Source organism: Canis aureus, chromosome 24 (assembly GCF_053574225.1).
Source record: "Canis aureus isolate CA01 chromosome 24, VMU_Caureus_v.1.0, whole genome shotgun sequence".
Classification (NCBI taxonomy): Eukaryota; Metazoa; Chordata; class Mammalia; order Carnivora; family Canidae; genus Canis; species Canis aureus.
In genome coordinates this window covers 18,507,235-18,531,443 of record NC_135634.1, presented here as the reverse complement: position 1 = coordinate 18,531,443, position 24,209 = coordinate 18,507,235, and the positions used below count along the sequence as shown (strand labels likewise).

At 40.5% G+C, this 24,209-nt stretch overlaps 1 protein-coding gene and 2 long non-coding RNA genes across 15 annotated transcripts in view; 2 read left to right on the top strand and 1 right to left on the bottom strand.

Annotated features, from left to right (window-relative positions):
• The window catches only part of LOC144295857 (uncharacterized), a 36,829-nt gene extending 15,346 nt beyond the window's left edge, over positions 1-21,483 (bottom strand). For all 7 annotated transcript variants that reach the window (XR_013362966.1, XR_013362968.1, XR_013362967.1 and 4 more), the window contains exons 1-2: positions 21,142-21,483; positions 9,779-9,892 (exon numbers count right to left, since the gene is read on the bottom strand). This is a non-coding gene — a long non-coding RNA (uncharacterized LOC144295857). The remainder of the gene's footprint in view (positions 1-9,778; positions 9,893-21,141) is intronic.
• Positions 400-10,107, top strand: LOC144295856 (uncharacterized). The gene is made up of 2 exons (XR_013362961.1): positions 400-719; positions 9,686-10,107. It is a non-coding gene; the product is annotated as an uncharacterized LOC144295856 (long non-coding RNA).
• Positions 21,484-21,641: 158 nt separating the features above from the next.
• The window catches only part of IFT88 (intraflagellar transport 88), a 135,806-nt gene continuing 133,238 nt past the window's right edge, over positions 21,642-24,209 (top strand). For 3 of the 7 annotated variants that reach the window (XR_013362958.1, XR_013362959.1, XM_077868442.1), the window contains exon 1: positions 21,673-21,804. The gene's annotated coding sequence lies outside the window, so the exon portion shown is untranslated. The other 4 variants (XM_077868443.1, XM_077868441.1, XM_077868440.1 and 1 more) reach the window with 4 other exon arrangements.

The window sequence follows — 24,209 nt, the reverse complement described above, 5'->3', positions numbered from 1 at the left end:
GTGTGCTGGTTTCTAAAGAAACCCTGCTCCAAGCACAAAGGAGACTACATAGGCAGCAGAGTGGACTTTAGGCCACCTTTTACTAGTTTCCACCCATAAAAGTTGCTTCAATATTTATGACAGTATTTTTCCACTTTTTCTCCCTCTGCCCAACTCCCTTGTTGAATCAGTAATCACCTATCACACTGAATACAGATTTACTACCTTCAATCTAGGGTACTCTATGGGTTCTTAAAAGTGAGAGATTTGTATAAAGGGGAAGTTTACTTTCGTACTGAAAGACATACATTTATACTTCACAGCCTCCTTTTAACAATCATTAAAATCCCTTTCAAGGTAAACATCAGTCCAATTAGCTGGTAATACTGTGCCGACACACAGTAATCATTGTGACACATGAAGAGAAGTCAGATAAGATCAGAGTCCAGAAACAGTCCTAGAAGAGGCCAAGGCCAGCTCCTCCTTTTACAAGCGACAAGACTCAGTCCTAGAGAAGAAAGGGACTTGCCAAGTGTTACACAATGACTCAGTAGCAATGCTGGAAGTAGAAGCCAGAATCCCTCACTCAGGAAAGTCAGCTCCTATGGCAACATTTCTCAGTTTTTTCCACCAAGGAACAGCAATGGCAGAGAATGAAGATACTTCCTTCCTTGGGTCCCAGAAGACACTTCCTCCAAACTTAATGTTTCATTGAAGTTTGAGTGTTTTCTTAAGAATGTGTAAGAATTTATATTCCTATTCTACAATATATCCATATTTGTGTTAACATAAAATAATATCTGATATTTGAGATTCTGGTTCAAGATGGTAATGTAGAAATATCCTGAACTCACCTCCTCCTGTGGACATACTGAATCTTCAGCTACATATGGAAAATTTCCTTTGAGAAAACCCTAAAAACTGGTGGCATGACCCCTTCATGTCAGGTAAACAAAAAAGAAATCACATTGAAGTGAGTAAGAAAGGCTGAGATACTACCTTGCCATAAACCCCTCCCCTGTGCAGGGACCCATAATTGAGAGGCAACGCAAAACCTGGAGCTTTTCCCTAAGGAGTGATGGGTTTGTACCTCCCATTGGGCACCCTGACTTTTAAAACCAGCAGCACCCCAGGATGTGGACAAAGGGGAACCCTCTTACACTGTTGGTGGGAATGCACACTGCAGTGTAAAGTGCAGCCACTCTAGAGAACAGCATGGAAGTTCTTCAAAAAGTTAAAAAATAGAACTACCTTATTACCCAGCAATTACACTACTAGATATTTATTCAAAGGATACAAAAATGCTCATTTGAAGGGGCACATGCACCTCAATGTTCATAGCAGCACTATCCACAATAGCCTAATTATGGAAAGAGCCCAAATGTCCATTGACTAAGGAATGAACGAAGAAGATGTGGTGTGTATGTGTGGGTGTGAGGGTGTGTGTATATATATATACACAATGGAATATTGGCCATCAAAAAGAATGAAATCTTGCCATTAACTATGATGAGTGTATTATGCCAAGTGAAATAAGTCAGTCAGAGAAAGACAAATACCATATGATTTCACTCATGTGTGGAATTTAAGAAACAAAACAGATGAGCATATGGGAAGGGAAGGAAAAACACGATAAAAACAGAGAGTGAGGCAAAAACCATAATAGACTCTTAACTATAGAGGACAACTGAGGGTTGCTGGAGGTGAGGTGAGTTGGAGGATGGGCTAACTGGGTGATGGGCATTAAGAAAGGTATTTGTTGTGATGAGCACTGGGTATTGTATGTAAGTGAATCACTAAATTTTGCTCCTGAAACTAATACTACACTAGGTGTTAACTAACTTGAGTTTGAATAAAAATTTGGAAGAGTAAGTAAATAAAATAAAATAAAATCAGCACCTCAAAGATGAATCCCCAAGACATCTGGCCTTGAAGACAAACGAGGCTTTTTCCCCATAAGACCCTCTGGAGCAGAGGAGCAGCAGTTCGAGGTCCCCACCCACAGACTCTTCCCACCCCAAGCCCAGCTCAAAAGCAGCCCTCTGAGAAGCACCCAGACTCTATGTGAAAGAGACTTATTTCTTAATTGTGCAGCATTGGTGTGAGGGCAGGGCTTGCTGGGATACTCTCCAGGGCTGGAGGTGGCAGCACCATCTTGCACACGCTCCCTCTGCACTACGAATGTGGGCAGCCACCTTTCCTTTCTTTCTTTTTCCTCTTTCTTCTTTTTCTATTCCATTTTCCTCTTTTTTCTCCATAGGTGCCATCCTCACACTCTCCCTCTGCCACACTCCAGACCACCAGGCTTTCCAGGGTGGAGCTTCAATGAATGTCTGTGGTTTCTGTCTTTACAAACTTTTAGGGCTGCCACCCAGGGGACACCCCTCAATCACCTGCTTCTGGAGGCCAAGGGGGGCTTGTGTTCATGAGTCTCCACATAACTGTAACAATTAGAGAAACAGTTCAGGGCACTTCACAGATAATAGAAACACACCAGACTTTCTGAGAAAGAGGCCCATTGGCTTGTCCAGGAGCTTTGGCCTGTGAGGCAAGCCTCTAGCACACTTACAGGGTCTGGCACACTTACAGGGACCTATGGACAGGCTCTCAGGAAGGAGAGGCCAGTGGACACCATCTTTGCCTCTTCCTCTGCCTCTTTTCAGCTCACTGGCTTTCCAGAAGAGTCTGTACCTTTGTCCGGTGCCTTGATTTTTATGATTGCTGCCAGGGGACACCTCTGATATCACCAGGTTCTGGTGGGTTTACACTTTCAGGTTCCACAGGACTTTAACTGATGAGATTTTAAGAGATTTTAAACAGCTACCATCCCCAGGGCACAGCAAGAAACAACAGCCCCAGGAGCTCAGCCTCTCTCTGGAAGTGGCCTACTAGCTGAGGGGCAGGCTTCTAAGTAAATACACATTTAGAGGCTGTCTGTAACCGTTCCTGAGACCCTAGAGAGTGGGCACTTTCTTTACATTCTCTCTTTGCCGTGCCCTAGCATCTGTCAGAGGGAATCTCTTATATGTGGCCAGTAGCCCAGTTTTTTTACATCTGGCGCCCTGGTTTCTGTGGCTGCTGTCCCAGGGATACCCCCTTGATTGCCTGGCTCTGGTGACCAGGAGGCTTTCCTTTCCTGGGTCCCATGCGTCTGTAACGAGAGGAGACACAGTCTGGGTAGTCTTGCCCCGGGGAGCTGCCTCGACAGCAGATGGAAAGCAGATCCCCAGGCTTTCAGTGAAAAAGAAATGCTTGCTAGCCATGGGGACTTGACTTCAGTGGCAGGCTTCAGTTCAGGTCCGGAGTACATCTGGAGGCTGCAGAGGCGCTGGTGGGGAACACAGGCCAGGGGACACCGTTGTTGCGCGCTCTCTCTCTCTCTCTCTCTCTCTCTCTCTCTGTCTCACTACAGCTTACTGGTATCCCCCAGAAAGGAGCTTGTAAATTCACCCAGAGTCCCGATTTTTGCAACTGCCACCCAGGAGACACCTCCAAATCATCTGGCTCTGAAAGCCAGCCAGGCTTATGTATGTAGTCCCACAGGACTGTATATATTTAAGTTCTTTAAGAATTGCTGCCTGAGCACTGGTTTCCAATCAGCCTGAATCTACAGACCGACTGGGGTCGCCTACCACCCTGGGGACACTGACTAGTCTTTGTACACCCTTAAGTACTGGGCTGTTAAAAATATAATAGCCTTCTTGAACAATCACGAAGGTTTGAGAGATAACCAAGATCAGATAGGGCAGGGCCTAACAAGAAGTTCAATTCCTACACAAAGCCAAACTTTCAAGACTGAAAGAGGTGGCTGCTTCAACTAATTCATAGAAACCAATGCAGAAACTCAAGCAAAATGAAGAAACACAGGAATACATTCCAAAGGAAGAACAAGATAAAATGTCAGAGAAAAAGAATTAATAAAAGAGATAAGTAATTTATCCAATAAAGAGTTCAAAATAATAGTCATAAAGATGTTCATTGCACTTGGGAGAATGGATGAACACAGTGAGAACTTCATGATGAAGAGATAGAAAAGAGAAAGTGAGCTCCAAAGAGAAGTCACAGAACTGAAGAATACAATAGCTGAACTGAAGAAATGTACTAGAAGTGTTCAACAGTAGAGTAGGCTAAGCAGAAGAAAAGATCAGTGAACTCAAAGTCTCACCCAATCAGAGCAGCAAAAAGAAAAAAAGGATAAAATAAAAGGAAAGATAGTGTAAGGGATTTATGAGACATCAAGCAGACTACATTCACATTATAGGAGTTCCAGTAGTAGAAGAGACAGAAAGGGACAGAAAATTTCTTTGAAGAAGTAATGGCTGAAAACTTCTTTACCTGGGGAAAGAAACAGATATTCAGATCCAGAAAACCCAGAGAGTTCTAATCAGAGGAACCCAAAGAGACACACACCAAAACATAATATAATTAAAATGTCAAAAGTTAAAGACAAGGAGAGAGAATCTTGAAAGCAACGAGAGAAAAACTTGTTACATACAAGTAAGCCCCTAGAAAAATGTCAGCATATTTTCAGCAGAAATTTGCAGACCAGAAGTTCAACATGCTGAAAGGAAAAAACTTCTGATCATGAATAACTAACTATATGATGAAGTTATCGTTCAGAACTGAAGAAGAGATAAAGACTTTTCCAGATAAGAAAAGCCAAAGGAGCTGATCAACACAACATTGGCCTTATAAGAAATGTTAAAGGAACTTCTTTACTCTGAAAAGGCACTAATAAATACTAAGAAAACATATGAAAGTATAACTCTCACTGGTAAAGACAAATATTAATAAAGGTAGTAAATTATTCATCTATAAAGCTGGTATGCAGGTTAAAAGACAAAAGTAGGAACAAATAACTGTAACTACAATAATTAGTCAAGGGACATGCAAGTTAAAAACATATAAAATATGACACCAAAAACAAAATGCAGAGGAGCACCTGGCTGACTCTTTCAGAAGAGCAGGTGACTCTTGATCCTAGGGTTGTGAGTTCAGACCCTGCATTAGGTGCAGAGGTTACTTAAAATAAAATCTTTTTTAAAATGCAGAGGGAGAGGATAAAATGCAAAGCGTTAGAATACATTCAAAATTAAATTATTATCAACTTAAAATATATATATTTAAATTGCTAGATGTAACCCTTATGGTAACCACAAAACAAAAATATCTATCAAAGAAGATTTAAAACCAATTCTTTTCGAACTCTTCCAAAAAAAAATTGGAGAGCAGGGAGTGCTCCCAAACTTATTTCACAAAGGCAGCATTACCCTGGTATCAAAACCAGACAAGGATGCCACAAGCAACATTGCAGGCCAATATTCCTGATGAACATAAATCCCCAAATCCTCAACAATACTAGCAAACTAAATTCAACAATACATTAAAAGGATCACACAACATGATCAATTGGAATTTATTCCAGAGATACAAGGATGATTCAATCAGCCAAATCAATCAACATTTCACACCACATAACAAAATGAAGAATAAAAATCATGTGACCATCTCACCAGATGCAGAAAAAGCACTTGACAAAATTTATCACCAATCTGTGATAAAAACTCTCAACAAAGTAGGTATAGTAGGAGAGTACTTTAACATAATAAAGGCCATATGTGACAAGCCCACAGATAACATCATACTTGATGGTGAAAAGCTTAAAATTTTTTCCTCTTAACATCAGGAATAAGACAAGGTTGCCCACTCCTGCCATGTTATTCAACATCGTATTGGAAATTCAAGTCAGGGCAATTAGGCAAGAAAAAGGAAAAAAAAAAGGCATCCAAATTGGAAAGGAAGAAGTAAACCTGTCATTATTTGTAGATGACATGATACTATATATAGAAAACCCTAACAACTCTACCTAAAAAATGTTAAAATTAAAAAATGAATTCAGTAAAGTTGCAAGATACAAAATCGATACACAAAAACCAGTTGGGCTTCTGTACAGCAATAGCAAACTGTCAGAAAGACATTAAGAGCACAATTTATAATTGCATCAGAAAGAATAAAATACCTAGGAATAAATTTAACCAAGAAGGTGAAAAACCTGTACACTGCAAAGTTTAAGACATTGATGAGAGAAATTTAGGGAGATACAGATAAATAGATATTTCATATTCATGGTTTGGAAGAACTGCCATTGCTAAAATGTCCATACCACCCAAAGTAATCTATATATTCAGCGCAATTCTTATCAAAATTCCGATGACATTTTTCACAGAATGATAATAAGCAATTCTAAAATTCTAAACAGAGCCGGTAAGCTCTGAGTGATGACATAGGTCTGAGTGATGTCTTTTTGGATTTGACACCAAAAGTAAAGGCAAGAAAGACATAAAGAAACTACATCAAACTAAAATGTTTCTTCACAACAAAAGAAAACATCAATAAAACGAAAAGACTACCTTCTGAATGGGAGAAAATATTTGTAAATGATATATCTGATTTGTGGTTTACAGCCGAAATACATAAAGAACTCATACAACTCAACAGCAAAGAAACAATCTGATTTTGGGGCGCCTTGGTGTCTTAATTGGTTGTGTCTCCTTTTGGTTCAGAGGGTCATCATCCCAGGGTCCTGGGATTGAGCCCCACCTTGGGCTCCCTGCTTAGCAGGGAGCATGCTTCTACCTTCTGCTTCTACCCCTCCCCATCACCACCACTTGTGCTCTCTCTCAAATAAAATAAATAAGTAAAGTCTTAAAAAAACAAAAGAAAGAAAAAGAAACAATCTGATTTAAAAAAAAAATGGGCTGAGGATCTGAATGGTCTTTTTTCAAACATATAGATGGGTAGTAGGAACATGAAAAGATGCTCAGCATTGCTAATCAACAGGGAAATGTAAATTAAACCCACAGTGAGGTATCACCTCAGATCTCTTGGAATGGCTGTTTTCAGAAAGACAGGAATTAACAAGTATTAAGAAGGATGTGGAGAAAGGGAAACTCTTGTGTACTCTTTATGGAAATGTAAATTGGTGCAACCTCTTTGAAAAACAGTATGGAGGATCCTCAAAAAATTAAAAATAGAATTACCATGTGATCCAGCAATTTCACTTCTGGGTATTCCAAGAAAATGAAAACACTAACTTTAAAAGATGCACACATCCCCTGTTCACTTCAGCATTATTTACAATAGCCAAGATTTGTATTTATTGAAATAATGTATTTATAGAAATAATGTAAGTGTTCATCAATTGATGAATAGATAAAGAAAATGTCATATGTATATTCAATAGAATATTATTCAGCCATAAAAAAGAAGGAAATCTTGCTATTTGCCACAACATGGATGGAACTTGAGGATATTATACTAAGTGAAATAAGACAGATAGGGAAAGCCAGATACCATATGATTTCATTCATGTGGAATCTAAAAAAAAAAAAAAGGCATATAGATACAGAGAACACATTACTGGATGTCAGTGAGTGGTAGGGAGTGGGAGGTAGGTGAAGCGGGGCAAAGGGGGGCAAAGGGGGGAAAAGGAGGCCAAAAGTTACAAACTTCAGTTATAAAATAAAGAAGTCATGGGATGTAATGTAGAGCATGGCAACTATAGTTAATACTGTATTGCAATTTTAAAAGTTTTTTTTAAAAGATTTTATTTATTTATTCATGACAGACACTCAGAGAAAGGCAGAGACATAGGCAGAGGCGGAAACAGGCTACCAGCGGGAGCCTGATGTAGAACTTGATCCCAGGATCCTGGGATCACAACCTGAGCCAAAGATAGATCAACTATTGAACTACCCAGGTGCCCCTACATATTTAAAAGTTGCTGAGAGAATAACTCTTAAAAATTTTCTTCACAAGAAAAAAATTTTGTAACCATGTCTGGTAATGAATGTTAACTAAATTTATTGAGGTGACAATTTTGCAATAATACAGATTTCAAATCATTATGTTTTACACCTGAAACTAATACCACCTACCTTGAACAATGCAGGGTTAGAAGTGCTAACCCACTGCCCAGTCAAAAATCCACATATAATTTCAACTCCACAAAAACTTAACTAGTAATAGCCAACTGTTGACTGGAAGCCTTACCAAAAATGTAAACAATTAGCAAATGTTTTGGATATTATATGTATTATATACTACTTCTTATAATAAGTAAGCTACAGAAAAAAAAATGCTGTTAAGAAACCATAAAAAAGAGCAAAGAGGGGTGCCTTGTGGCTCAGTTGGTTAAGTGTCCAATTCTTGATCTTGCCTCAGGTCATGACTCCAGGTTGTGAGACTGAGCCCTATGTCAGACTTTGAGTGTGGAGTCTACTTAAGATTATCTCTCTCCCTCTCCTTCTGCCTCTCCCCCTGATAAAAAAAATAAATAAATAAGAAAGAAAATACATTTACAGTATTGTATTTATTGAAAAAAATCCACTTATAAGTGGACCTGTACAGTTCAAACCCATGTTGTTTAAGGGCCAACTATATAATGTTATGTCAATTATACCTCAATAAAAAAATATATAAATTTCTTTACCAATTTAAATTATATACACTTTCCCCCAAAATATAGTCTAGTAAAATTGATGCTTCAGCAAAATTCCTTTTCTTGCATATCCCTGGCATAATGCCACAGATCCCTACATGTATTTGAGAAGTGCAGTGGTCCATGAAACTTTGCAGCAACCAAGCCTTAGGCTGAAAAATATTGAATTATCTTTACCTTTTATTGATATTGCCGTTTCAAATTAAGCTTAAGAATAGTATTTTTGTGGGCAGCCCGGGTGGCTCAGTGGTTTAGTGCCGCCTTCAGTCCGGGGTGTGATCCTGGAGACCCGGGATCCAGTCCCATGTCAGGCTCCCTGCATGGAGCCTGCTTCTCCCTCACCTCTCTCTCTCTCTCTCTCTCTGTGTGTGTGTGTGTGTGTGTGTGTGTGTGTCATGAATAAATAAATAAAGCTTCTTAAAGAAGAATAGTATTTTTGCTTATGGAAGGAAGTCATAGTGTTTCTTTACTGTCATCTTTACCTTCTGTTTTCTTAACCTTGTGATAAAAAGAATAGGGCACAACTTTGCTAAAAGAAGGTCTCCTGATTTGTATACTTTCTGGAAAGATGGAGATAAACTTGGGGAAAAACGTTGCATTATTAAATCTAATTTAGACTGAGCAAAAATGTGGAATTATTAAATATAATTTGGACTAAGCATAAATATGCTTTAATCATTAAATTAAATTGGTTAATTTTATGTCACAAAATTATATCATTATAATCATTAATATTATACTTATATACTATTCTGTGGTTATACAATTCTTATATATAATTATATTATTATTAACACAATATATGATAACTATTAATCACTAATGTTATGGCTAGTACTATTATAATTAATGTAAGTGAACTTGAATTATTACATGTATTTTGGATTCAGTATAAGTAAGCTTTATGGACTGGATTAATCCAGAGATCTGGGGCACCTGGGTGGCTCAGTGGTTGAGCATTTGCCTTTGGCTCAGGTAGTGATCCTGGGGGTCCTGGGATTGAGTCCCGCATTGGGCTCCCTGCAGGGAGTCTGCTTCTCCCTCTGCCTATATCTCTGCCTCTGTGTGTCTCTCATGAATAAACAAAAATAAAATCTTAAAAAAAATGTTCAGGTCCAGAAATTTTATTGAAGTTGCCTGCAATCCCTTATAAGTAAAATTTTTAATTTGAGCATTTTTAAAAACCTTCCAATTTTCTTTTTATAGTTGAAAAAGCTAAGACCAATATAAAGTTTATTCTACACATCCATAGAGGATGCCAAGAAATACAAGGCACGGCCCCCATCTCCAGAAACTTACAATGATGATGATACCATCTGAGGGATAGGAGGCAATGCAGACTTGACTTCCTTTGTAACAACAGCTGGGATTCCATAATCCTGAATCAGGAAAGACAACTGAGGCACTGCGACCCTGAAAGAAGAACATCACACCCATTGGAAAGACTGCCTTCTGACAAAACACAGAAATACACTTCTACAACGCTTAGCCACTTAGCTTGGATATCTCCAGACCTCAGAGACTCTGCTTTCCTGAGACCCAGTTCACAGAATCTCATTCCTGGAGCCCAATTTTTTTGATCTGCATCAGGTCCGTTGTTTGACAGTAAACCTTCTCTTAGTACTTCATCTTCGCTTCCAAAACCATTATTTCTTCTTTACAAAAGAAAATAAGGTTAGAAGGGGAGGTGAAGTCCAAGAAATGGAGGGTTTTGACTGTAGATGGAGTAAATACCGGCAAAATTAATAGGAATAGAAACTGAAGTTGTGTTTATACCTAGAAAGTGGTAAACTCAACACAACTGTTAGATATCCCGTGAAATCTCTAGTTAAGGGACACTTTTTTTTTTTTTTTTACTGAAAACTATCAATTTTGGATGAAAAATCCAAAAGAATATTGAAGAGTTGTGATAAAATGTGGATAATCCTAAAGATTTACACCAATCAATTTAGTTATTAGGCTCTTCTTTGCTGCATACATTAAGAATTTTTGGTAGTAATAAGATTTTAGAGCTAGATTTAAGATAGAAGGAATGATCCAGGGTGAGAGAGAGGAATTCAAAAGGGAAAGAGGCAAAAGCAACCAAGTGCTTTGTACGGGCTGTATGACTAGCATACTTGAGTGATAGGTAGCCATTGTCATTAATTTTGTTCTATTTTTAAAAAAATATTTATTTATTTGAGAGAGAGCGTGCCGAGTGAGGGGTGGGGCAGAGGAAGAGGGAGAAGCAGATTTCCTACTGAGCAGGCAGCCGGACACTGGGCTCCATGATCTCAGGACCCCAGGATCTTGACCTGAGCTGACGCTTAACGCACTGAGCCACTCAGGCACCCCTCGTTAATTTTATTTTTATGTGTGCCTTGGAACTGGATTACTTTACCATTAGAAGGCCAAGAGTTTGCCTTTTCAACCTTGTAAAGTTGTAAGTTGTGATAACGTTCAGTCATTGACTATTTGGCTGATTCCCCTTTGGAAAACAATATACTATAAAATTAATGGTTGGACTTTAGTGAGCACTCCCTAGTCATAATTTAGAATCTCCTAGGTTAAACTGTGTTTTGTCCATTTCAGATGCTACCCTTGGGGCATGTGATAGTGTGGGTACAACTTGAAGCACCTCCTGCCTCCTTATATATTACACATTAATTTCAACTTGTTAATGCCTCTAGTTTTTGTGTTGTGAATGGAATGGGACTCTTATTATGGCAATGTACAGTCCAATGTCCATTTATTTTAGAACAGGTTAAAATTATCAAGCAGGCTAAAGTTAATTTGTAACTCACAAGTAAGAAATCTTAAAAGTCTCAGCACAAAGTGTGATATTTATTTAAACTGTGAGTACAGGGTCTACCTACAATTTAGGATCTAAAGATCCTTCCCAAAGCCATAAGGATTTCTTCAGACTCGGTTGGTGCCAGTTGGAAAAGCAGTGTTTTTCATATTAAGGAATATGAATCTCATTTAAGTGCCTCTAAAGGGAGAGAGTACAGTACATTTGATGTAGAAACTGTAAAATTAGGCCTACTACTTCTTTCTTGCACTTTTCAACACAAAGCAAGCTCCTAATAAAACATCCAGGTAGGAGTATAGGTTACTGCTGTATCATACAAACAGCAAAAGGAAAAGAGAATCTGGAACATCAGTGATCATATTTTCAAAGTACTGAGCAGTGACTATCTTCCTAATAAGGATAAAAGGGATTATACTGGTCAGGTCATTAGCCCCATTAAAGAATGGGTCTGTTATTTGAAAAATGAGGGAAAAAATTTCCCCCTGCATTTTCAGGCAAATTTGCTTTTAACTTTTTTTTTTTTTTTAGATTTTATTTATTTATTCACGAGAGACATAGAGAGAGAGGCAGAGACATAGGCAGAGAGAGAAGCAGGCCCCATGCAGGGAGCCCAGTACAGGACTCCATCCTGGGACTGCAGGATCACTCCCTGGGCAGATGGCAGATGCTCAACCGCTGAGCCATCCAGGCATCCCTGCTTTTAACTTTTAGGGTAGAAAAGAATCATGATAATTTTAAATATTTAACAAGCAATAACCGCATTTCATGGTATTTTTCTGGGAAGAATAGATGAAGAGTTTTCACAGTGCCTAAATTACTTATCAGATAAACTAAGTTTTATTGTACTAGGGTAGGAACCCAGTGGTGAACAGCAATATGTGGCTGATTTGGGTGAACTTTTACATATATAAGTAGTAACTATAAAACTGTGCTATGTGCACTGATAGCAAACAATCAACATGCTCTAGGCATATATACGACCCAACATAAACTAGGTGTTGTGGACTGAATTTTGTCCCCCCAAATTCGTATGTTGAAACCCTAACCCCTAGTATCTCAGAATGTAACTGTATTTGGTTAAAGAGGTAGTGTTAGGTTAGTGTTTGCTTCAGCAGCACATATACTAACACTGAAATGATATGAAGAAGATTAACATGACACACTAATTCATGAAGGGATCCACATTAAAAAAAAAAAGGTAATTCGGTTAAAATGAGGCCTTTAGGATGAGTCTCAATCTAATCGGACTAGTGTTCCTACAGGAAGGGATTAGGACACACAGTGAGATGCCAGGGGTACCACACACAGAGGGACAACTGTGTGAAGCAGCAAGGGAGCAGTATCTGTAAACGAAGGAGTGATGTGCAGCAGAAACCAACCCTGCGGACACTCTGATCATGGACTTCCAACATCCACAGCTGTGAGAAAATAAGCTTCTGTTGTTTGAACCACCCTGGCTATGGTATTTTGTTCTGGCAGCCGTAGCAAACTAATACATCAAGGACTAGGGAAGGCATCCTGGAGAAAGAGGTGGCTAGGTTGAGAGGACCGTAGAAAGACCATTTTAGAAAAAAACCCAAACCAAAATGAGCACCTAGGTGGTTCAGTCTGTGAAGCGTCTGCCTTCAGCTCAGGTACTGATCCTAGGGTTGGGCTCTCTGCACAGCAGGGAGTCTGCTCTCTCTCTTTCTCCACCCCTCCCTCCTGCTCATTCTCTCTCTCTCTCCCTTTCTCAAATGAATAAAGAAAATCTTAACAAACAAAAACAGGAAAAAAAAAAAAACAGCTTGTGTGAAGGCCTGGAGGTGAGAGAGATCAGGATTGTTTCCAGTGCCTTGAAAGATGTTAAGTATAGCCTGGGGCATAATATGCAAGTGAAGAGGGCAAAAAAGAGGGAAGGATCATGGATGTCAGTCATTTTGGGCGTCTCACAGCTGAATACCCTTTCCATTTTGCACTTCCTCCAAAATCAGGAGGAAGAAGCTCAAAGGGAGCAGATACCCTGTCTTTGAGTTCCTGATACCTGGTGTTCTGAGCCAATGCCAGTCAGCTCATGTTCCCAGCTGGGACTTTTTGACTCTGGATGGAGGAAAAAGAAGGGCAGGATGGTTAGAAATAATTCACGGTGCTTAGAACCCAGTGTCCAGTGATAAGGCAGACCGTGTCAGAAAACAGCAGAATACAGCTATGTGTCATCAAGGGTCCAAGATGGCAGGAATCAAGCGGAGAGCAAATACTAAGGTATCAAGATGACACATCCCTACAGCAGCAGACTCAGTAAGGTGACCAATTTATCCTGGTTTGCCCAGGATTTTCCTGGTTTTATGATTGAAAATCCAACATCCTGAAGATTCCCTCAGTTCTGAGCAAACTTTGAGGGTTGCTCTCCATGATTTAGGCAGGTTATTCCTCTGATTTGATTTTGTCTGTGCCTTACCTCCCTGAGTTTCTTTTGTTTTCCAAGCCTCATTCCTTAGCCTCTCTGACAAAACTGTAAGTTACCTGATATCTCTCTTAAGAATTCCTTTTCTGCTAAAGTTAGCATGAATTAGTTTTTCTTGGGATCCCTGGGTGGCGCAGCAGTTTGGCGCCTGCCTTTGGCCCAGGGCGCGATCCTGGAGATCCGGGATCGAATCCCACGTCAGGCTCCCGGTGCATGGAGCCTGCTTCTCCCTCTGCCTGTGTCTCTGCCTCTCTCTCTATCACTGTGTGCCTATCATGAATAAAAAAAAAAAAAAAAATTTCAAAAAAAAAGAATTAGTTTTTCTTGGCTGCAACAAAGAATCCTGAGTACTAAGACTGTGAAGGGCCTCATAAACCATGTTCTGAGCTTAGACTTTGTCTGGAGGTCAAAGTAGAGTGGGGAAAGAGGGCACAAAAAGGTTCTAAGCAGGGAATACTGTGATCAGATATTCACATAAGGATCATAACTTTGACTACAGTGCGGCAATAAATTGAACGAGAGCAATATAGAAGAGTAAAGAAAAAGCAGTGAGAAAAATTAGGAAGTTATGGTAGCCAGACAGATGAGAGAAGATGGTTGCCCAGACGCTGTAGGTAGTAGGGAGATGGAGAGGGGAGGAATGACTGGAGACAAATGTAGCAGGCGAGATAGAATCATTGATGGATGACAGACAATCTCTATTGACAGACCTTTAGGAGCACCGACCCAGCGACTGTAAGAGCATCAAGCCATTGTCAAAAACCAGACTGAATATACTTATTCTCCACTACCTTCCACTGAATAAATGTCCACGAGGCTGGTGCCCACTTGCTCCTGGCTGCCAGCCACTGCTGATGACCTGCAACCACCATCAACAGCTGACCATGCAAAAAGGAAACACTGCATCTCTCTTTCAGTCTCGAGCAGAATTATGCTAGGACTATGTGCCCAAGCCCTCGCAGAGAGTGTCCAGTCTAAATCCATCCCCTTTCACATTCCTGTTGTCCTTGGTCACTACCCAGAGAACAAGTCGTCCCTGTCAGTGGTCATACTCTGGTCCAAGCCTTCCCTAGTCCACTGGAATTTTCGTTCTGTGATTGATGGTTTCCCCACATCTTCAAGTCTTTCCCCAGTGCTCTCCCACCTCTCTGCTTTCATGGGGAAAACCGGCTGTCCTCCAAGGACAATGCTTCCCATGAAGACCTCTCTGGTTACTCACTCACTGCTCACGGAACTCAGAGGCAGGAAGTAGGGTTAGTAGCTTCTTTTGACTTCCCCACACTGCTTCCAGACCACTGGTTACTCCCCACCCACTTGCAACCCTTCTGTGGCTGTGAATCTTGAGCCATCTGGTATACCTTTTTTCAAACATCTCCCAACTTTCTCCTTACTCTCCTTCAATTTTTTTGCCACCTGTCTCAGTATACCTTATTCCAGTGACTTCAACTCTGGACTTCTAGTTCCAAATGAATTCCTCCGGATCACACCTATCATCAAATCCTGGACCTTGTGACCATCTGAAAGCTGTACTGCTTCCATCATCATTCATTCAGAAGGACTACTCTCTAATCTTTTGAAATAACCCTATTCCAGTTGTTCCTCTGATCTCATCAGCACTTCTAACCTGATTCCTCTACTTTCTTCCTATTCATTAGATCCCTTTAATTCAGTTCCCCTTTTATTTATATTAAATTTCATTTCTACCATTGAAACTCTTTTTTCCCTTCTGCTCTCTCTTTGCAACTACCTAACAAATTCCAACCTTGGATGAAATCCACTATTGCCTTCTTTATGTCTCTACTTAGTGAAGTAAGTACAATCCAGTCAAGAAAATGGGACCAGGAAAGTACCAGACAATAGGGGAGACGAGCATTGCTACCTATTCATGATCATCAGTATCAACTGAACCCACACACTTACTAAGAAATGTTACTATATTTCTCTAGTTAGTGTGTTCTCTTCTCTGCCAATTCTATACCTTCTCCACCTTTTGCAAACCTTGGAATCTCCCGCAGTCCCCTCAAAATCAGCTATCTCTCCTGCATCCTCAACCACTTTCTACTGGATTATTTCTATCAGCATTCAGGCATGCTCTAGTATCTTCCATCTTAAAAAAACAGACCAACAAAAACTCTACTTGGACTCCCAAACCCCATGCCATCTACTACTGCTTTATCTCTTTCCATTAATAGCCAGGCTTCCTGAGACCCAATATCCAGTCTCTGTTTCATCACCAATTGCCAATAAATGTGGTAGAGTCTTCTGTATCACCATTCAGTGAAAGGACTCTAGCTAAGCCAATGGTGACTTCCATATTGCCAAGTACAACTTACTTGATCTCTTATCCACATGCACCATCATTGTCCATCTGTTTGACAGTTTCTTCCTTTAGCTTCCTCTATTTTCATTTTCCTTGTTTTGCTTCAATATATCAGGCTATTAATGAGAATCATTAGGGGATACTCTTCTACAAAACATTTAATTTTTTCCTAATTTTTATTTAAATTCTAGTTAGTTCAAAAAGGGTGTTGCCTGTGTTCTCCTCTAGGATTTTGATGGAATCTTGTCTTACATTTAGATCTTTCATCCATTTTGAGTTTATCTTTGTGTATGGTGTAAGAGAATGGTCTAGTTTCATTCTTCTGCATGTGGAAGTCTAATTTTCCCAACACCATTTATTGAAGAGACTGTATTTTTTCCAGTGGATAGTCTTTCCTCCTTTGTCGAATATTAGTTGACCATAAAGTTGAGGGTCCACTTCTGGATTCTCTATTCTGTTCCATTGATCTATGTGTCTGTTTTTGTGCCAGTACCACACTGTCTTGATGACCACAGCTTTGTAGTACAACCTGAAATCTGGCATTGTGATGCCCCCAGCTATAGTTTTCTTTTTTAATATTCCCCTGGCTATTGGGGGTCTTTTCTGATTCCACACAAATCTTAAAATAATTTGTTCCAACTCTCTGAAGAAAGTCCATGGTATTTTGATAGGGATTGCATTAAACGTGTAAATTGCCCTGGGTAACATTGACATTTTCACAATATTAATTCTTCCAATCCATGAGCATGGAATATTTTTCCATCTCTTTGTGTCTTCCTCAATTTCTTTCGGAAGTGTTCTGTAGTTTTTAGGGTATAGTTCCTTTACCTCTTTGGTTAGGTTTATTCCTAGGTATCTTATGCTTTCGGGTGCAATTGTAAATGGGATTGACCCCTTAATTTCTCTTTCTTCAGTCTCATTGTTAGTGTATAGAAATGCCACTGACTTCTGGGCATTGATTTTGTATCCTGCCACACTGCCAAATTGCTTTATGAGTTCTAGCAATCTTGGGGTGGAGTCTTTTGGGTTTTCTATGTAGAGTATCATGTCATCTGTGAAGAAGGAGAGTTTGACTTCTTCTTCTTCTTTGCCAATTTGAATGCCTTTTATTTCTTTTTGAACTTGGCCACAGTAACTTCTTGTAAGATACATCCATGAAGGCAAGAGAAACAAAAGCAAAAAAGAACTATTGGGACTTCATCAAGATAAGAAGCTTTTGCACAGCAAAAGATACAGTCAACAAAACTAAAAGACAACCTACAGAATGGGAGAAGATATTTGCAAATGACCTATCAGATAAAGGGCTAGTTTCCAAGATCTATAAAGAACTTATTAAACTCAACACCAAAGAAACAAACAATCCAATCATGAAATGGGCAAAAGACATGAACAGAAATCTCACAGAGGAAGACACAGACATGGCCAACAAGCACATGAGAAAATGCTCCGCATCACTTGCTATCAGGGAAATACAAATCAAAACCACAATGAGATACCACCTCCCACCAGTGAGAATGGGGAAAATTAACAAGTCAGGAAACCACAAGTGTTGGAGAGGATGTGGAGAAAGGGGAACCCTCCTGCACTGTTGGTGGGAATGTGAACTGGTACAGCCACTCTGGAAAACTGTGTGGAGGTTCCTCAAAGAGTTAAAAATAGATGTGCCCTACTACCCAGCAATTGCACTGCTGGGGATTTACCCCAAAGATACAGATGCAATGAAACGCCAGGACACCTGCACCCCGATGTTTAAAGCAGCAATGTCCACAATAGCCAAACTGTGGAAGGAGCCTCGGTGTCCATCGAAAGATGAATGGATAAAGAAGATGTGGTTTATGTATACAATGGAATATTACTCAGCCATTAGAAACGACAGATACCTACCATTTGCTTCAACGTGGATGACACTGGAGGGTATTATGCTGAGTGAAATAAGTCAATCGGAGAAGGACAAACATTATGTGGTCTCATTCATTTGGGGAATATAAAAAATAGTGAAAGGGAATAAAGGGGAAAGGAGAAAAAATGAGTGGGAAATATCAGAAAGGGAGACAGAACATGAGCGACTCATAACTCTGGGAAATGAACTAGAGGTGGTGGAAGGGAGGTGAGCGGGGGTGGGGGTGACTGGGTGACGGGCACTGAGGGGGGCACTTGATGGGATGAACACTGGGTGTTATTCTATATGTTGGCAAATTGAACACCAATAAAAATAAATTTATAAAAATAAATAAATAAATAAATTCTAGTAAGTTAACAGCATGCAATATTGGTTACAGGAGTAGAATTTAGTGATTCATTACTTACACATAACATTCGATGCTCATCATAACAAGTGCCCTCCTTAATACCCATCACCCACTTAGCCCATCCCCCACCCACCTCCCTTCACCAACCCTTAGTTTGTTCTCTATTGTTAAGAGTATGTTTTTCTCTTTTCCCCTTCCCATATACTCATTTGCTTTGTGTCTTAAATTTCACATGAGTGAAATCATTTGTCTTTCTCTAACTCATTTTGCTTCGCATAATACACTCTAGCTCCATCAACGTTGTTGCAAATGGCAAGACTTCATTCTTTTGATGGCTGAATAATATTCCATTATGTATATATACGACATCTTCTTGATCCATTCATCAGTCAATGACATTTGTGCTCTTTTCATAGTTTGGCTTTTTTTTTCTTTTTTTTTTTTTTAGTTTGGCTATTTTTGATCAAAATCTTTAAATGATAAGTTTCTGAGGCTAAGTTCTAGGCTCTCTTTTCTCATCCCACCTACTCTCCTCCCCAGTAAGAATCTCACTCACTCCCAGGCTTCAACTTCATCAATTTTGGAAGCCTCTGAATTCCAAATGTATATCTCCAGATGGAATCTCTTCTCTGAGCTTTATATCATTATATACAGTTGCCTACTCAAACATCTCTATTGCACATTTCACAGACATCTGAAATTCAACAGGTTCATGTTCAAAATTAAATTTATTCTCTCTCTCAAATCTGCTTCTCCCATAGTGTTCTTGTATTAACTAGTGGCATTAGCTTTTCCCCCATAACTTATGCTAAATGTAAGATTCATGCTTGTTGCTTGCTTCTCATTCACTCCTGCCTTTATATGTTACAAGCCCTGACAATTTATTCAATAAATAATTATTGAGAGCCCACTATTTTCAGGCACTTCCCTAGGCACTAGGGTATAGTCTACAACAAAAAAGACAAAATTTCTGTTCTCTGTGGAGCTTTTTATTTTTTTAAGATTTTTTTTTTTATTTATTTGAGAGAGAGAGCACAAGTGTGGAGAAGGGCAGTGGGAGAGGGTGAAGCAGATTCCTGCTGGGAGCCAATGTGGGCTTCAATCCCTCAGGATCATGACTTGAGCCAAAGGCAGATGCTTAACCCACTGAGCCACCCAGGCACCCTTTCTGTGGTGCTTTTATTTGAGAAATACAAGCTATGTGACCCCAACATTTTGTCTGGCAATATGAGTATGTTCAATAAGTGGTAGCTGCATCACAATATTTTTTTTTAATTTTTTTTTAATTTTTATTTATTTATGATAGTTACAGAGAGAGAGAGAGGCAGAGACACAGGCAGAGGGAGAAGCAGGCTCCACGCACTGGGAGCCCGACGTGGGATTCGATCCCGGGTCTCCAGGATCGCGCCCTGGGCCAAAGGCAGGCGCCAAACCGCTGCGCCACCCAGGGATCCCTGCATCACAATATTTAAAATGAAGGAGATGATTGATCACTCTCTAGGTAAGGAGATGTATCATGCTTAAAGAGCAACCAAGCATAAAGGAACTTGAACTCATTTTCAACAATTTTCTTTTCTGAGAGAACTAGAAATTTATAGCTTGGAGACCTAAAAAGATAACAAAAATTGTCTTATATATTGAAGTGCAACAACTTGAGAGAAGAGCTGTACAGTGTTCCCTAATTAATTCAACAAATATATAATAAACATGCCTTAAGCTAGGCATTGTAGCTAGATACTATCAAAAATTGCGTAAGGATTTACCCTCTTTCCACGCTAACAATCTAACACAGTTTCATAAATGCTTGCAGAAAGTACTGGATCAGAGCCAAAGGACTTTATTCTTCACAGTACAGTAAGCAGCCTGAGCTTCAGTTCTCCTTGCCTCCCAAGTCCCATGATGGTAGCCCAGGTGGATGCTGCACATGCAATGGGTTTGTGTCACAGCTGAGGAACCCTGAACTTAGGAACTTCAATCTTTTATAGTGGACTGCAGGCCAAAGTGCTCAGCCTTTGCATCAGAGAGACATTATCTTTAGGACAGCAACACACCTGCCTTTGCAACCATCTCAATGTCCCAAAACTCTTCCTGTACAAACATCCTTGAGTAGTTCTATTGGTCAGAGTTCTCCACAGAAAGAGAACCAAAAGGAGGCATATATTAAGATTTATTTTAAGGAATTGGCTCATGCAATTGTGGTATGGCCAAATCCAAAATATGCAGGGCAGGACAGCAGGCTGGAGACCTAGGGAAGAGTTGATATGGCAGCTGGGGACTGAAGGCAGTCTGGAGGGAGAATTCCCTCCTCCTCCAGGGACATCAGTCTCTTCTCATAAGTCTTTCAATGGATTGGATGAGGCCCATCCACACTATATAGGGTAATCTGCTGTGCTCAAAATCTTAACTGTTACTCATCTCCTAAAAAATCCTCACAGCAACATCTGTACTAGTGTTTGACAAAAAACTAGGTACTAGAGACTAGTTTAGTTGACTTAACCACAGTAGTCCTGAGATTCATTAAAAAAAAAAAAGGTCTCTCCTTACTGTACATCATTTTTCCCTCAAGATAACCTTGTGAATAATAATTAAAATACTATATTGACATACATAAAATGTATTGCTAAAAATGTAGTCTCCTAACATACAGTTAATGTTTGAAACTCATTATTTACTAGTATCTAGACTTCCCATGCATAACCCCCATTAATCTTCAAAATTTAAAACAAACTTTAATGATATTAAACAATTATGAATTTCTCATTCATACTGCGCCTTTATTTTTAGTATGAACCTGGTTCTAGGTGCTTGGGACACAAACTTTCAGTTCTGCCCTTTAAGGCTCACACCAGACAAGATTACCTTGAGAACCTGCAGAAGGTGTATACAGGATGCTGTGGAAACACCTGCACACGAGGAAGGAGAGAAGCCGGTGCCTCCGAGACAGGATCTCACTTAAGCCACTTTACAGGGTGACGACGGACAGTCAATGACTGCACGACTCGGCTTCTCAGCTCACATCAATGTGGCGGCTACAGGAGATATTTTCTAATCCAGTATCATTTCTGAGTAATCCTTCTGGCAGATTTCATCAGGACTTACAAACTGTTGGGTTCTTTCCTTCACACTCCAAACAAAGGCCATCGCACCGGGTATCCTCACCTTCACCCTAGTCCCGCTCGGGACGGCCCCGCCCCCTTCTCCCTGACCCCGCCCCCGCGGGCCCCGCCCCCGCCCGGATGCCCTCCTCTCTGGCTCCGCCCCCACCGGGCCCCGCCCCCTCCCGGCCGCCCTCCTCTCCGGCCCCGCCCCGCCCCCGGCTCGCCCCCTCCCGGCCGCCCTCCTCTCTGGCCTCGCCCCCGCCCGGCTCTGGCGCGGAGGACTGTGGGAGCCGTTTCCTTGGATTCCGCGCGTGGCAACGACTCGGGCGCAGCGCTCTGGCCTAGGCGGGCTGTTAGTAGATTCTCGAGAAAGCCGCGTCGTTCCCCGGCAGACTCGCGGTCGTCGTGCTCCCCTCACCGCGAGGTAGGAGAAGGGCCAGGGCGGAGGAGCGCCTGAGCCGCGGCGGGCGGTGGTGGGAGGCCGGGAGGCACCTCCCCGGCGGCGCCTCCCTCCGCCCCGCCCGGCTGCCCGGCTGCGCGGCCCGCCCGCCCCCCCCCCCGGCCCATTCCAGCCCCGCCCCTCGGGACCGGGTGCTGCTGCTGTCGGCGGGGCGGCTCACCGGCCGGCGGTCCCACAGCGGCCCGGCTCCGCTGGCAGGCTCGACCCACAGGAGACCTTTCCTCCAGCCTTTGCATGTCGTAGCAGATACAGGTCACATTCATCCTTAGTTTTTTGTTATGTAAGCCTTTTGAAGATTTCCAATAAAACATTTAATTTGTGAATTAGGAGAGGACACCGCAGAAGCCGTAAACCTGTGCTTGGTCTCACAAAGATGAAGCAGAATTCCAAAGACTTGGAGTATTGTTTTTCCAAGATTCTTTCTAGGGCTAAAGTTCCACTTTTCCTTTTACCAAGTGGGTTTTCTGGTTGTGAGCTTCTGAGGAACTACAGTGGGCATCTTGGATGTGGACTATTCGCCATAGTCTGTGGTAGAGTATCATAAAAAAAAGGGCGACTTTTACATTTTTTTAAAAAAGGTGTTATCGGCATTTGATTTATATTGTGGTAGTATTATCCCCAGGTTGTTTCAACATGAGTGGCATTCTAGGTGCACAAACTGCTTTTGATGGCTTGGGGGATCCAGAAAACCGAAGTTGTATTTGTTCTGCTACCCGTACTTCACCTCCCCTGGCCTTACTTTCTACATCTTTTAAATTAATTTGCTCACTATATGTCTGTTCAGCAAAAGTCTCGGACGTAAACTAATTCCACTGTGCTTGCAACCCAGCAGGAAGGATATCTAGTTCTAAAAGTTACTTGTTTTCATGACGTGCATGTAAGCTGAGCGGACGGAAATAGGACTCATACTCAGAAGGTTCTTGGTTAGCAAAAACCCTCACAGTGGGGTTCTCAGACAAGCATCATCAGCAACACTTGGGAACTTGTTGGGAATGCACACTGTGAGGGCCGAGGGGTGGTCATGACTCCCATCAGGACCTAATGAGTCACAGACTCTGCTGCTGGGGGAGTAACAATCTGTATTTTAGCAATCCCCGAGGTTTCCTATGCATGCTAAAGTTTGAGAACCACTAACATAGCATTTTCTGAGCTAATGTTTTAAAGATATTTTCTATATCTTATATGAATGACTTATTTTTTAAATTTTTATTTCTTGTAGTTGACATACACCTTATGTGAATTTCAAGTGTGCAAGACAGTGATTTGAAATTTATGTACATTCCAAAAGGATCACAATAAATCTAGTTACCATCTGTCACCAAAGTTACTACGATATTATGACTATAATCTCTTTGCTATAATTTACATCCCCATGACTTATTTTATAGCTGAGAGTTTGTATACCAGTGACTTTTAATGCCATTAGTGGTATTTGAAGTGAACGTTTCTACCTGATTGACATTTTCTTTCATAGTAGTGAGTTTTCATCTCTAAAAAGTAATGAAAGGTTAACTTAAAAGACCTAAATGTAAGGGCTAAAGCTATAAAGCTCTTAAAAGAAAACAGATGTAAATCTTCTTGAGGTTAGGCAGTGGGTTTTTTTAGATGTGACACTAAAAGCACAAGCAACCGAGGGAAAAAAATGGGTAGATTGTACATCATCAAAATTCAAAGGATACTTCAAAGAATACTATCAAGAAAATGAAAGGACAGTGCATAGAATGGGATAAAAATATTAATGTATAAAGAATATTTGTAACTCAGGTAAAACAAATAACCCAGGTTTTAAAAATGGGCGAAGCATCTTAACGACATTTCTCCAAAGACATACAAGATGTCAATAAGCATAGGAGAAGATGCTCAACATCATTAGTCGTCAAGGAAATGCAAATCAAAACCACAGATACCGTTAAATGCCCATTAGAATAGCTATCATCAAAAAGAGGGACAATGACCGGTGTTGGTTAGGACATGGAGAAATTGGAATCTTCATGCATTGCTGGTGGAATGTAAAACGTGCAGCCACTTTGGAATCTAGGAGCTCCTCCAAAAATTAAATGTAGAGTTGCCGTATGACCCAACAATGTCGTTCCTAGTCTACACTCGATAGAATTGAAAATTTATGTCCACACTAAATCTCCACCAATGTTTGTAGCAGCTTCAGTATTAATAACCATAGAGTGAAACAACCCAAATGTTTATTAACTAATAAATAGATAAAATATAATTCAATCATAAAAAGGAATGAAGTACTGATGCATGCTACAACATGGATGAACCTTGAAAACATTATGTTAAATGAAAGAAACCAGACATAAACGGCTATGTATTGGATAATTCCATTTGATTGGTAAAAAAAATTTTGATTG